Below are 13,726 nucleotides of genomic sequence, written 5' to 3' on the forward strand. Positions count from 1 at the left end.
ACCCCAACTTAAATATTAAGCTAGAGAAGGGGGGATGTTTCTGTTTTCAGTCCTTTAACTAAAAGCTTCACTTCAAATCTTACTAGCTGAATGCATAAATAATTTAATAAATGTTGACTTGCTGTACTGTTAAGCCTGCCTGGTGTTGGAAGACAGGATGAAGAAAGGAGAAACCATAAAACTTTAGTCGCTATCTTCACAAAAACAGCCAATCCAAATGAACTCATTTGAGCAGGCACCTCTGAGGAACCTATAACCTAGAGTGTGTTTAGGGAAGCCACAGGCTAGGGAGTGTTTCCTGCCAAACTAGAGAGAATCAGTGCCAAATGCTTTGAGATTTGGTAAATGATTCCCTCTAGCAGGTACAAACCAGCACCCCTCTGCGAGGGGCAGAAGGCCAAGATATATTCCACAGCTCCAAACCAGCCCTGAACTAGGATGGGAAAGATTCTGTAAACCAGTATCTGATACTGTTCAACACTACCAGTTCACCTTCATATATAATAAACTGACTTTGTTAAAAGAGAATGACTTTTTATCACCATGTAATTGTTATTTACAAAATAACAGAAGACCCAACATGAATTATTTCAGTAAGCTTGTTCGTAAAAAGAACATTCCTCCTCTCATAGGATAAAAACTATCTCATAAGCCAGCTTCTGGATAAAAGTGGACAGTCTTCTTGAGAACTCAAGACTTGCTGTGTGTAGTATTTGTTCTATGCTTCTTCAGAACTACCCATCCTGAGACAATACCTCAGGAAGCATTTTGTGAAATTGAGAAACTGGTGAAACATCAGCTACTTGTTAAAAATCAATTGAGAAATCCCAAACTTACAAATTAAAATCCTCAAAATACACAGCAATTTTCAGTGCAAGCAAGAGCAGAAAAAAAGATAACCAGCCATACAATTGGAATGTAACCTAAAGGAATAAAAATTCTGAATAAATGTTACATAAATTTTAATACTCTCTTCTCCTGCTCCCTCCAAAGTAAATGCTAACCAAATTATTTTAGTGAAGTAAGATTTAACCAAGACTCAAACTCTGTAGTGTGAATGCAGTGGTACAAAACCACTCATAAAGCTTGTTTCCAGTACTATAGTGGATTTGACTTAGTACTAACTACAACTATAATAAATAGTTATGAATTATAGAATTGTATAAAAAGTTAAGAAAAATCTATACTGGGTAATACAGTCTGTCATCCCTTCTCTAACAGCAAAAGGGGGAAACGCTGCTGGAAGACTATTTAAAAAAAGCATGCAATGATAACTATGTGACAATACACTGCCTAGGACCATCCTAAGTTAGAGGATCTTCTCTCTCTAGTAGGTCAGGATGGAATTTTCCTCCTATTAATTTTTCAAGTGATTTTTTGAACCTGCAACATCCTAAAACAGAGTCCCACATCTTCACTACCCCCCCTGGCAAAACCAACCAAACAACCCACCCTTTTTTTGAACTTTCACCTTCTAATTTGATTTGATATCCCTAATTCTTGTAAAGGGGAAACCAGAAAAATGGCTCCATTCTAGGGGGTCATACATACTTATGTAATTATTTTAACAAAACAGAGCCAGAGAAATAGTTGGATCCATGCAAAATCTATGTGCAACCCAGGCCAAAATGTCTGATCCTATTTTCTGTGTTGATTCAAAGCTCTTAAGCAAGTTGGTGGGATTTGAGGCAGGACAAAAAAAATTCAAGTAGGAAAAGAATTTCTCAAGAATCCTACTTAACCCTACTTATACAATTAGTGGGGTTTTTTGATGAAAGGCATGCAAGAATGACACAAAAAAAAAAGAAAAAAAAAAAAAAAAGCCCTCACTTCTCTAAGAATTCTCAATCAATTCTCAATCAGGTGGGTAAGTCTGGGAAACCCACACATAATTCATACAAAAAGAAAGAACTAATTTGAGAAGAGGTCTGACTTAAAATATATGTAACCAGACAATCTAGTTTCCAAAATTCTGTCTCTAAGCTAGATAATTAAACAGCTGAAAGGTAGCTATTAATCATCCCTAAAGAGTCTTTTTATTATCCTCAGTGGTTTGTCTCTAACAGAACCAAGCTAGTCACCAAACAACATTATGCACAGGTATGTGGAAGCCTGGAAAATGGAAAGAGTTGCCACAAATCATGAAAGCATGAACATATAAGCAGCACATCTAGGAGAAGAGAATACTTGGTATTCAGACAGCAAGGAAGCCTTACAGCTTATCAGAGACGACAGAAAAAATGTAAACTCTGAAGGAATAGAAGCTACTACTATTGATCTTTTCCCTATTTTTTCTATAACTAAACTGTATATTACCTAATTTCTTAAAATTCAAAATCTCAATGTGCTAAGGAAATATCCTTAATTTTGCTGTTTAATTCCTTCTCCTTTAATAATTCCTCTTTAAGATTACTTTTGTGCAATTTCATGTGCATATCCTGAAAAAAGGGAAGATGCTGAAGGTAATAAAAAGGAGTAACTGAATGTCAAAGAATCTTTGGGAAATACATCCAGATCCTACCCTATAAGCCTAGTAACCTGTGCTGCACCAACTGAACAGTATGAGGAAAATGTAAAATGTAAAAGAGGAGGGATAAGAACTGAAACAGGTGCAGGTCTCAACAAGTCAAATGAGAATATATAGATTACAGTAATAGGATTTTTATTTTTTTTAATCTTAGTTTTCCCCAAACAAAAATATAATACAACATAATAAGCATTTCCAAAGACATTCAAGAACATTCAAGAATAAACGCAGAGTGACTCTAGAGAACTGGAAGATATGTTCTCTATTTTTACAAATAACAGTACATGCCCCTAATAGTACATGCCCCAGTGCACTTTTGTGTTTGGGTACTTACTACACAGTCAAATCAAAAGAGATTGTTAGAGGGACCAGATGAGAAAGAACGGCAATGACACCAGTTAGAGTCCTTATGAAAACAACAAAGAAGTTGTTAGCTGGGGATTTAGCTCCTACCTGTTTTCATGCAGGCTAGAAGAATGTGCTTCTTGGGCTAAGCCCAAGATCAGAAGATACTAAACCATTACAGGACCTCAGGCTTAAATACAAGAAGCATACAATTACAACAGAATGTCAGGTGAGACAAAGATGGAGAAGAACTGTTATAAGAATCTCAGAGATTACAAACACGTGTGGAGGCACAGATGCCAGCATCCTGTAGCATAGTCGTCACAGTAACAGAGCACACTCTCAATCACATCCACACAAGGATTAAAAAAAATACCAAGTATAAGAATCTGCCTGTATGCTGCTGTTCTTTCAAAGCAACTTCTGCAAACAATGCAGACTACTTTTTTTTTTCCTGGAGAAACCATCTCTCTGGCACTATAAAAGTCTTGTTGGTGACATGTCTGAACAGGTATCACAGTTGTCCACTACAAGCCTGATGCCAGGCAGACTAGCTCAACATGAGGCATCATTTTAAGGAGGTGGGATGGGCATGTCAGCCAGAAAGGAAATTATAAAGGATACCAGAAGGGTAGACCAAAGACCATAACCCAAATTTCAAAATGTCAGCACCTTCGTCTCTGTCCATGATTAGAAGAAAAGTTGTCAAGATCAGGACATTGTGCCACAATCATTAATACCAAATCTGTGCATCACCAGATCATCCTCCACTACAAAGTTTATTCAGATCAGACATGGTCATTTGATTTTGTCAAAATAGCTGTAGTTTATGATAGTTGATATTGAAGTCGCACATCTAAACTATTGTACATGAATAGATGGTGGTACCTCATCTGGCACAACATCCGGTGTTGCAGCTACTTCTTGAAAACAAATACCCTTTCATTACCAGTGGAATATATTTGTACCAGTTTAACACTTTGCAACATTTGGCTGTGGGTTATTTAACACTGGACACTGCAAAACTGGTTAAACCACACACAAACCCTCTTCATGTTACAACCACTGAAAAAAAAAAGTCAAATTGGCAATGAGTTATAGAAGAATCTGGACTTCATGTGCAGTAGACTCAGCAACATGGAGGAGGCTAACAAATTCAATTCAGACTCATGGGAAGGAAAGACTAAAGTGAAGTTTATGACATTTTTCAATAATTTTAAGAAATGAAAACATTACAACCTTAGTATGAGCAGCAGGATTGCCAAATAAACATAATGAACAATCATTTCAACATACTTTAGAAAATATTATCTTTTGCTTTTTCCCCCTTAAACAATCCTTGAAGATGCTGCTCACTGATCAATGACTTCCTCCTCCACAAAGATGTTCCAACATGTGTTGAGAGTTAGGGACATTAGTACCACCTCTAGAGCATGGAGTTTGCCTATAGGAATAATGTAAGTCAGCTTTATTACAATATTGAATGGTTCTCTAAGGTTTTCTTTTTATTGTTCTTATTTTACATCCAATATGTATTACCAGAAATCTCTTTATGAGATGGACTTTATAAATAAATCTGGTAGAGAATGCATTTCCACAGAATGATGATCTTAATTTTATTCTCCTTTGCAGAGATCAAGAAATTTAAGGCATTCAATTCCCAGATACAAACTTATTCTGAGGCTGGGCAATGTATTTTGGTAGGCCCTTGAAGGCCAGAACTGCCTTCCAGAAATAGCAAGACCTTTTAAAGAAGGCTCTTCCACTACATTCGTAAAACAGAAGCAAGGTATTATGGTAAAAACAAAACTTGAAGTCTCCAAATATTTCTGGGAGCAAGTATTATAGTCACGCTCTCAGTTCAATTTGAGTAAAACCTTCGAAAATGATGCCTGAACAACTGACTTCATTTTCTTCATAAATAATCATAGTTTGAACAGATCGACATTTATTTTGAGAAATTACTGCTTGATGAAATAACACCAGTTCTGGCACTTAAAGGTGATACTGCTAAAAGCATAAGCCTGATTCTGTAGTGTTGCAGAACCTGTAAGATTAATAAAAAGAAAACCTTAGAAATACACAAAAAATATTGAACAGAAGCTGCCCTACCTTTCACAGAAAGGCAGACTCCAAGCTCTCAGGTGGTACTGAAGTTACCATTCCAACACATGTTGGGACATCATGTAAAACAGGAAGTCTAATCATGGACCTATTAAAGAAAGAACAATAGAGTTTAACATTCTGCTGAAATATTTACTGGTTATGTTTATTTGGCAACACTGCTGCTGATATTAAGATGGGAATGTATTCCCACCTTTTTTGAAAAGGAAATAATAAATGTAAATAACATAACTGTCTTATAATGTTGTAACATTAGCAATCGATTAAGTTGGTATATAAAACCAGATTCTCTAATGAACATGTACAATAAACTCCAATCTCAACATAAGAAACTAAATTATTACAAACTATAGACACTGACGAGAAGATTGGGAGCAGCGCACACCTAATCTAAATATAAACGAAGCAATTTACTAGAAATTTTACTAATTAAAAAAAAACCAATCCAACCCTAACTCTACACTACGTTACAGAACTATTCCAGATGTCAGAATGTAGATACATCTCTACACCTGCCACATCTCTGCAGGTGACATACTGAAGTTTATAGGAACTAGAGAAAGTCAACGTATTCAGCATGCTCAATAACTTGTGATTTGGATTATACAATACCCAACAACTTTTTTTCCTGAGAAAAAGCAACTAGAATCATAGTAAACACCCCTCTAGGTACATTTCAAGTGGACCTAAACATGTTATTAGGACAATGCATGACTTCAAAATGCTATGCTTAACAACAAGTACATGTTAGAACTATCTCCAAACACAATCAAGAATTATGTCCACAAGTATTTAAGGAGGTCACCCTGATAGAAAGATGCTGGTAGAAAAACTGATGTTAAAAAGAATATTTCAATTTGAAGACAAATCAACTCATGGATAAAAAGTTAAAAGTCAACAATGAAAACGACCGAGTGACATCAACAAAAAGTGCAGTGAAAACAAAAAATTACGTTCACAGGCAATCCAATAGCTCAGAATTTCAGAACCCACAACAATTGTAATCTAAGCAGCTATAAAAACCCTCTAAAGTAAACCAACCAGAGAAATAAGTGTACTTTTATGTTAGAACTGCTCTGTATATGAAAGAGCAATCATCGATAGTACAGTTTCACCTCAAACATGAGCACAACTGTTGACAAACAGATGAAACAGGATGACAGAATGACTCTCATTAAAATAGTAACAAATGCTTTAAATAGAGGCTATGAAATCTACTGGCCTGGTTCCGTGAAGGATATCCCAATCAATTTTTAGATGATTTAGCAACATAAAATGTCCTACAGAGTATCCAAATTTAAAATATATACATATGCATACAACTGGGCTACCACTGTGGTGCCACATACAGAGTAGATTCAATATACTCCAGAACACAGAAAAAACAGCTATTTCCTTATGTTTTAACATGCATTTTTACAGCAGACATGCAATTCAAGTGTGACTGAACAAAGAAAGAATTAAGGTAGAACAATTATCAATCAGACAGAATTAAAAGAATATATCACATGTAAAATAACAAGGTAAAGCTATAAATTATGTTGAGCTTAACCCTACAACTGTTGCACTAACAGAGACAGTGGCTTAACTCTATCAAGCCAAGCTTCTCTGAAGCTGTTTTAAGAAAGACTGTAGGCCTTTTAACAAATGGACTAGCGGAATTTGAATTCATCAGCACATTTTCAAGCTTCATAATAACTGGCCTGCACCACTATGCATGTTCTAGCCTAACTCTATTTAGATGAAGCAAGAGAATCCAGTACTAATTTTGATATAGGAAATGTTGCAGGTGTATGCTGTGTTGCCAATGTAATAGCCTCTTTCCAACGGAAATATATAACAACGCTAGAAAAGATATATAAATAGAGTATTTCATAAAATCATGCAACAGAAAAAATTATTTCCTAATGCAGGTGTAAAACTAATTCCAAATGAATGTAAAATAAAAACATAATTGATGATCCTCCAATACATTTTTTTCATACATATTTAAGCAAAGATAATTTGCAAAAATACAAGATGGACAGTTAAAATGTACTCAGTATGGCCAAACCAGTCTCACATTTCTTAGAATTTCACATTTGTAATTAGACTCATAGAATAGTTCGGGTTGGAAAGGACCTTAAGATCATCTAGTTCCAACCCCCCTCCCATGGGCAGGGACACCTCGCACTAAACCATGTCACCCAAGGGTCTGTCCAACCTGGCCTTGAACACCGCCACGGATGGAGCATCCACAACCTCCCTGGGCAACCCATTCCAGTGCCTCACCACCCTCACTGTAAAGAACTTCTTCCTTATATCTAACCTGAACTTCCCCTGTTTAAGTTTGAACCCATTACCCCTTGTCCTATCACTACAGTCCCCAAGGAAGAGTCCCTCCCCAGCATACTTGTAGGCCCCCTTCAGATACTGGAAGGCTGCTATGAGGTCTCCATGCAGCCTTCTCTTCTCCAGGCTGAACAGCCCCAACTTTCTCAGCCTGTTTCCATATGGGAGGTGCTCCAGCCCTCTTATCATCCTCGTGGCCCTCCTCTGGACTTGCTCCAACAGCTCCATGTCCTTTTTATGTTGAGGACACCAGAACTGTACACAATACTTCAAGTGGGGTCTCACAAAAGCAGAGTAGAGGGGCAGGATCACCTCCTTCGACCTGCTGGTCACGCTTCTTTTGATGCAGCCCAGGATACGGTTGGCTTTCTGGGCTGTGAGCGCACACTGCCGGCTCATGTTAAGCTTCTCATCAACCAACACCCCCAAGTCCTTCTCCACAGGGCTGCTCTGAATCTCTTCTCTGCCCAACCTGTAGCAGTGCCTGGGATTGCCCCGACCCAGGTGTAGGACCTTGCACTTGTCTTGGCCGAACTTCATAAGGTTGGTATCGGACCACCTCACAAGCGTGTCCCTCTGGATGGCATCCCTTCCCTCCAGCGTATCAACCGAACCACACAGCTTGGTGTTGTCGGCAAACTTGCTGAGGGCGCACTCAATCCCACTGTCCATGTCGCTGACAAAGATGTTGAACAGGACCGGTCCCAACACCGATCCCTGAGGGACACCGCTCGTTACAGGTTTCCAACTGGACATCGAGCCATTTACCACAACTCTCTGCATGCGGCCATCGAGCCAGTTCTTTATCCACCGAGTGGTCCATCTATCAAATTGATGTCTCTCCAATTTAGAGACAAGGATGTCATGCGGGACAGTGTCGAACACTTTGCACAAGTCCAGGTAGATGACATCAACTGCTCTGCCGCTGTCCATCAGTTCCGTGGCTCCATCATAGAAGGCCACCAAATTGGTCAGGAAGGATCTCCCCTTAGTGAAGCCATGTTGGCTGTCACCAACCACCTCGTTGTTTTTCATGTGCCTTAGCATGTTTTCCAGGAGAAACTGTTCCAAGATTTTGCCAGGCACAGAGGTGAGGCTGACTGGTCTGTAGTTCCCTGGGTCTTCATTTTCCCCTCCTTGAAAATGAGGGTTATATTTCCCTTTTTCCAGTCGTCGGGAACTTCACCTGACTGCCATGATTTTTCAAATTAGATGGACAGTAGCTTAGCAACTTCATTCGCCAGCTCCCTCAGGACCCGTGGATGGATTTCATCAGGTCCCATGGACTTGTGCACATTCAGGTTCTTAAGATGGTCTCGAACCTGATCCTCTCCTACAGTAGGCCCAAGGTCTTCATTTTCACAGTCCCTGCATCTGCCTTCTAAGACTTGGGCTGCATGGGCAGAGCATTTGCCAATGAAGACTGCGGCAAAGTAGTCATTGAGAACCTCAGCCTTCTCCAAATCCAGGGCAGCCAGTTCTCCCAATAGCTTCTGGAGAGGGCCCACGTTGTCCCTAGTCTGTCTTTTATTTGCTACGTATCTATAGAAGCCTTTCCTGTTATCTTTCACATCTCTTGCCAGATTTAATTCTAACTGGACCTTACCTTTCCTAACCTGGTCCCTAGCTTCCCAGACAATATCCCTGTATTCTTCCCAGGCTGCCTGTCCTTGCTTCCACCTTTTATAAGCTTCTTTTTTCCCTCTAATGTGGAGATTAACAGCACAGACTCAGAGCATCTTCATGCAGCGAATCACTTTATTGCCTATTGCTCTAGCTTTTATACCATTCCAGCAAAAGATATTTTTAGCCTACTGCTCCACCTTCTATACCAAGCTAGTTTTAGCACATCATGTTTAGTTCCTGGTTTATGGTTTTGTTTTTTCCAACTTTCTTCGTCATTTCACAAACAGTCCCAAAATAACCAGTTCCTTATCTTTCTGTTCTCCTGCTCCTGTCCAGCTGGGTTGCTCTGCTTAATCACACAGTGTACTTGGCTTCTTCTTTATCTCTTTCTTCTCCAGCCAAGCAGTTACTTCTCTTTGGCAATAATCAAATAGTTTCCATCCTCTCTTACACTCTAAGTTTCGTCAGCAGCTCCTTATCCATCCATGGAGGTCTCCTGGCCCTCCTGCCGCACTTCCTTCTAGTCGGGATGCAACACTCTTGAGCACGTAGCAGGTGATCCTTGAATATCGACCAGCAGTCTTGGGCCCCCCTGCCCTCTAGGACTATATCCCATGAAACCTTACTAAGCAGGTTCCTGAAGAGGCCAAAGTCTGCTTTCTTGAAGTCCAGGGCAGTGAGCTTGCTGCATGCTCTTCTCACTGTCCTGAGGATCTCAAACTCAACCATCTCGTGATCACTACTGCCAAGGCTGCCCTGGAGCGTCACATTTCCAACCAGCCCCTCCCTGTTGGTGAGCACAAGGTCCAGCATGGCACCTCTCCTCGTCGGCTCCTCTATTGCTTGAAAGAGGAAGTTGTCTTCCACACAATCGAGGAACCTCCTGGATTGCTTGTGCCGGGCCGTACCGTCCCTCCAACAGATGTCAGGATGGTTGAAGTCCTCCATGAGGACAAGGGCCTGCGAGCGTGAGGCTGCTCCTATCTGTCTGTAGAGCGCTTCATCCACAGAGTCCTCTTGATCAGGCGTCCTGTAACAGATCCCCACCGTAATGTCTCCCATCGCTGTTCTTCCTTTGACCCTGACCCACAAACTCTCTGTTGACTGATCACCCATCCCCAGACAGAATTCCACACTCTCCAGCCTATCACTGACATAAATAGCAATGCCCCCTTCCTGTCTGCCTGGCCTGTCTTTTCTAAAGAGCCTGTAACCTTCTATTCCAACACTCCAATCATAGGAGCCATCCCACCATGTTTCTGTGATACCAATGACATCATATCCGTGTAGCTGTGCACACATCTCTAATTCCTCTTGTTTATTCCCCATACTACGGGCGTTTGTATAGAGGCATCTGAGTCGAGCTCCAAATGAAGCCAACTCAATAGCTGGAGCAGCTGAAATATCCCTGCATCGCTCCAAGCACTTATTACAGGTGCTGGCAACTGACCAGGAGTGTTGGGATGGATCAGTGCTCCCCTCCCCCAACATATCTGGTTTAAAGCTTTCTTGACCAGCCTGGCAAGCCTCCTACCAAAACAGCTCTTCCCCTTCTTTGTCAGACCAGCTCCACCAGCCTCCAGTAGACCTGGCCTCCCAAATTGAGTCCCATGTTCTAAATACCCAATTATTCTATTCTATTCAGTTAGAATTAAAACAAAAGCTGTGGGAATTAATAAGCTGCTGCAGATTCTGAGCTTGTGAGGATATCATGCTTGGTTGACCACAAAATATAAAGCAAGCTTTTTGGAACCACTACTGGATGTTCTATAGACCACCAACTCCCAGTCAAAAGACTTCTCAGGAAAGCACACAACATAGCTGTTCTCTTTCCCATGGATTTAGTTAGCAGGCAATATAAAAAGGGTCAGCTTTTATCCCATCCTTCACTATGTCCTGCTATCTTTCACTAATATTAAATACTAAATATAAAATACAGTGCATCCTAATTCTTATCTGCTCTCAGAAACAATGCTGTAACAAAGTAATTCCTGAGCCAAAGAGTTTCTATTTTCACAAGATGGTTACAAACCAGAGAAAATTGTTATGGTTAAAACAACCTGGTAAGTCATATTGCTTTATTCATTAAAGTGTCACTCCTTTTGGTAAACAGTGGAAATGTAGCATGTCACAAATCAGCTTCTAAAACCTCACTAATACGGCATTCTTACCCACATGTCTCTCAGCTTCCCAAAAATAGAAGCCTTACAACTCTTTGCATACATTTCATTGCGCTGTGCTGTCATGTAGAAATATCAGGGTTTAAAGTTTTATGATCCTGAATGGAATAGCAAAAGAAATACATTATGTGCTAAGAAATACCCACTCTTGATTTTGCATCAGAAGCATTTGAAACAGTCACAGCCCTGTCTTCCTACATGAACAAATGGCAATGATTACCAGCCAAAGATGACGAGATACAGAATTGGATAAGGAAGCACGTGGGAAGTGGATGAATATCTTTGCATGAATTACCTTTCAGTTACTTCTTACATTTAAAAAGATCAGTAATAATATTAGTCATTTAGATTTAAAATAAAGTTTGGATGATAACACTGCCAAATTACAGTAGAGATAAGAATGTACAAAATATTAAGAAACCTCTTTCGCTATAGCTTTGAGGCAGCTGACTGAATAGCATCTGCTCTTACTTTAGCAGTTTATATTCTGACCCTGGTGAATGGAAGCACAATCTCTGAAACAGCCTTTGGGGAACACTACTGAGTTGCTTGACAGAGCTCTTACTCAGAAAAGAGAGAAGGAGATTAATATTATAGAAAACTTGAAAGATCTAGCTTCTGAGAAAGGAAAGAAGAGCAGTTTCCTAATACTGTACATACCACAAATCTTTCTTTTACTAAAACATTAAAAGCATGCCCTAAAACTTAAGTGATTAAATATGAATAGACCTAAAGGTAGAAAATAAGGTCTGTTTAAGTCCTATTCAGGTAAAAGTAAGAAGAAATAATGTATTTTATCTCATTTGTCAACAGGCATAACAAAAACAGAAGAATGAGGACTCATATAACATTCTTTTTCCTAATGTGCTTGAGAAGGTCACAGCCTCCTTTGCTTAGTCCTGGTGTGTCTAGGCACAGCAACATATGGTAAGACTGAGTTTTGTCATGAACTTACAATGTCATTATTTTAAGTGCCCAGTAGCACAAACTACTAAATTTGTGTGTGGTCCTATGCAAACAACAAATCTGGCCACACACAGTGAAAAACAAGCTTCTAAAACTTCAAAATCAGCTGAAGGAATTCTCTTCTCAAGAGCCACAGATCCCAGATAGTAGCCACTAGTGGACCCCACAGCCACTTTCAAAACTATAAAAGGCTTCACGTAAAGACAAAATAAAGCTCTAAAAGTGGCTGCAGGAGATCACTAGGAGTGGCTGCTCTTCTGGATTCACTGCTTTTGAGAAGTAAATCCCTACAGTTGCTTTTAAAAGCTTTGAAAGTTTCATTTCAATTATCGAAACCAATAAAGCTTCAAAAACAGCCATAGGGATTTGTTCCTTAGAGGAGCAAACCCCAAAAGGCGGTGATGAACAGAATGATGGGTTCTGTGGCTCTTAAAGTATGTACAGATTCCTGTAAGTCCTGCACTTGTAATTACAGCTTCATGTTGTACAGCAATTGTTACACCCAGACAGTTCATTAAGGCTTATATGGCAAATTTTTTACCCATTTCCCATTCTTTTTAACAGTTTTATGTCTGCTTCCTTTTTGTTTCCTTACACCTGTATTATCTATTGTGTGAGCATTCCCCACAAGAGTTACTCAAATTTAATTGAAACCTTGCTGGCTTCCTATCTCAGGTGGTGGTAAACCATCTCACAAAATGCTGCACATATGCTTTCCCAGACGGCATCACATAATGCCATCATCACAACGTGATAACTACAGCATGCAAAATAATTTATTTCTCTGACTGAGAACTTAAAAGGGCACTAGTTAAAATACAAGAGTGAAGCTTGACAATAAGTCAATGAAGAACTTTACCCGCAACTGCAATATAAAAAAGGCTTCCATTAATTCAATGAACACAAATAACATTTCAGAAGTAACCGCATGACTTAAAAACCCAACTGTACCGATTTGTAACAAGATTTTTGTTCTACTTTAAAATTATAGAACTAGAACCCTAAAAATTTTACAAATTTCACTAGTGATATAAGTATAGTTCTAAAAGAAATATGATTCACACCCCTAAATAATTTGAGCTTAGTATCTTAAGACACTGATAGCTCTGAAAATATTCCCAAAATTATGTTGAAAAAGATACATTTAGGTACTAGAACATATATAGTATATTAAGTATGTCATAAAATACATTCTGAGGATACATACAAACCTTAAAACGTCACTAATACTGATGAGTTATTTTTCCGCTAAAGTTTTTAACTTCTGTTTTCAAATGGCAGAATAAATAAATACACTTTATCACCAGGACAAATAAATACACCTTTTTGAAAAAAATGCTATGAGAAAATCACTATGAACTTAAATAGATGCAGGTGTTAGGAACTGAGTAACTGGTTTGCATGGGAAAAGAAAATCTTGACGGATAAATTCAACATTCTGTTAAATGTTATTCACAGGTGTCCTCTGTGACCTGTACTACTTACTTTATGTCTCTCTTTCAATCTTCTCATGTGTAAAACATGAAGGAGGATTGTGAGAAATAATGTTTGCAAAGAGCTTTGAGATCCTTGGATACAAAAAACACAGGGAAAGCATGAAGTTTAAAAGCACCAGTATACTAATTTT

At 39.1% G+C, this 13,726-nt stretch overlaps 1 protein-coding gene and 1 long non-coding RNA gene across 2 annotated transcripts in view; both read right to left on the minus strand.

The window, feature by feature from the left end:
• Positions 1 to 13,726, minus strand: part of LOC115619242 (transcription initiation factor TFIID subunit 4-like) — an 85,446-nt gene that overhangs the window by 12,497 nt on the left and 59,223 nt on the right. The window lies entirely within an intron of this gene.
• LOC115618982 lies at positions 4,219 to 5,166 on the minus strand. The gene is made up of 2 exons (XR_003994890.1): positions 4,985 to 5,166; positions 4,219 to 4,316 (listed from the first exon to the last, which is right to left on the minus strand). It is a non-coding gene; the product is annotated as an uncharacterized LOC115618982 (long non-coding RNA).

Source organism: Strigops habroptila, chromosome W, assembly GCF_004027225.2.
Source record: "Strigops habroptila isolate Jane chromosome W, bStrHab1.2.pri, whole genome shotgun sequence".
Lineage (NCBI taxonomy): Eukaryota > Metazoa > Chordata > Aves > Psittaciformes > Psittacidae > Strigops > Strigops habroptila.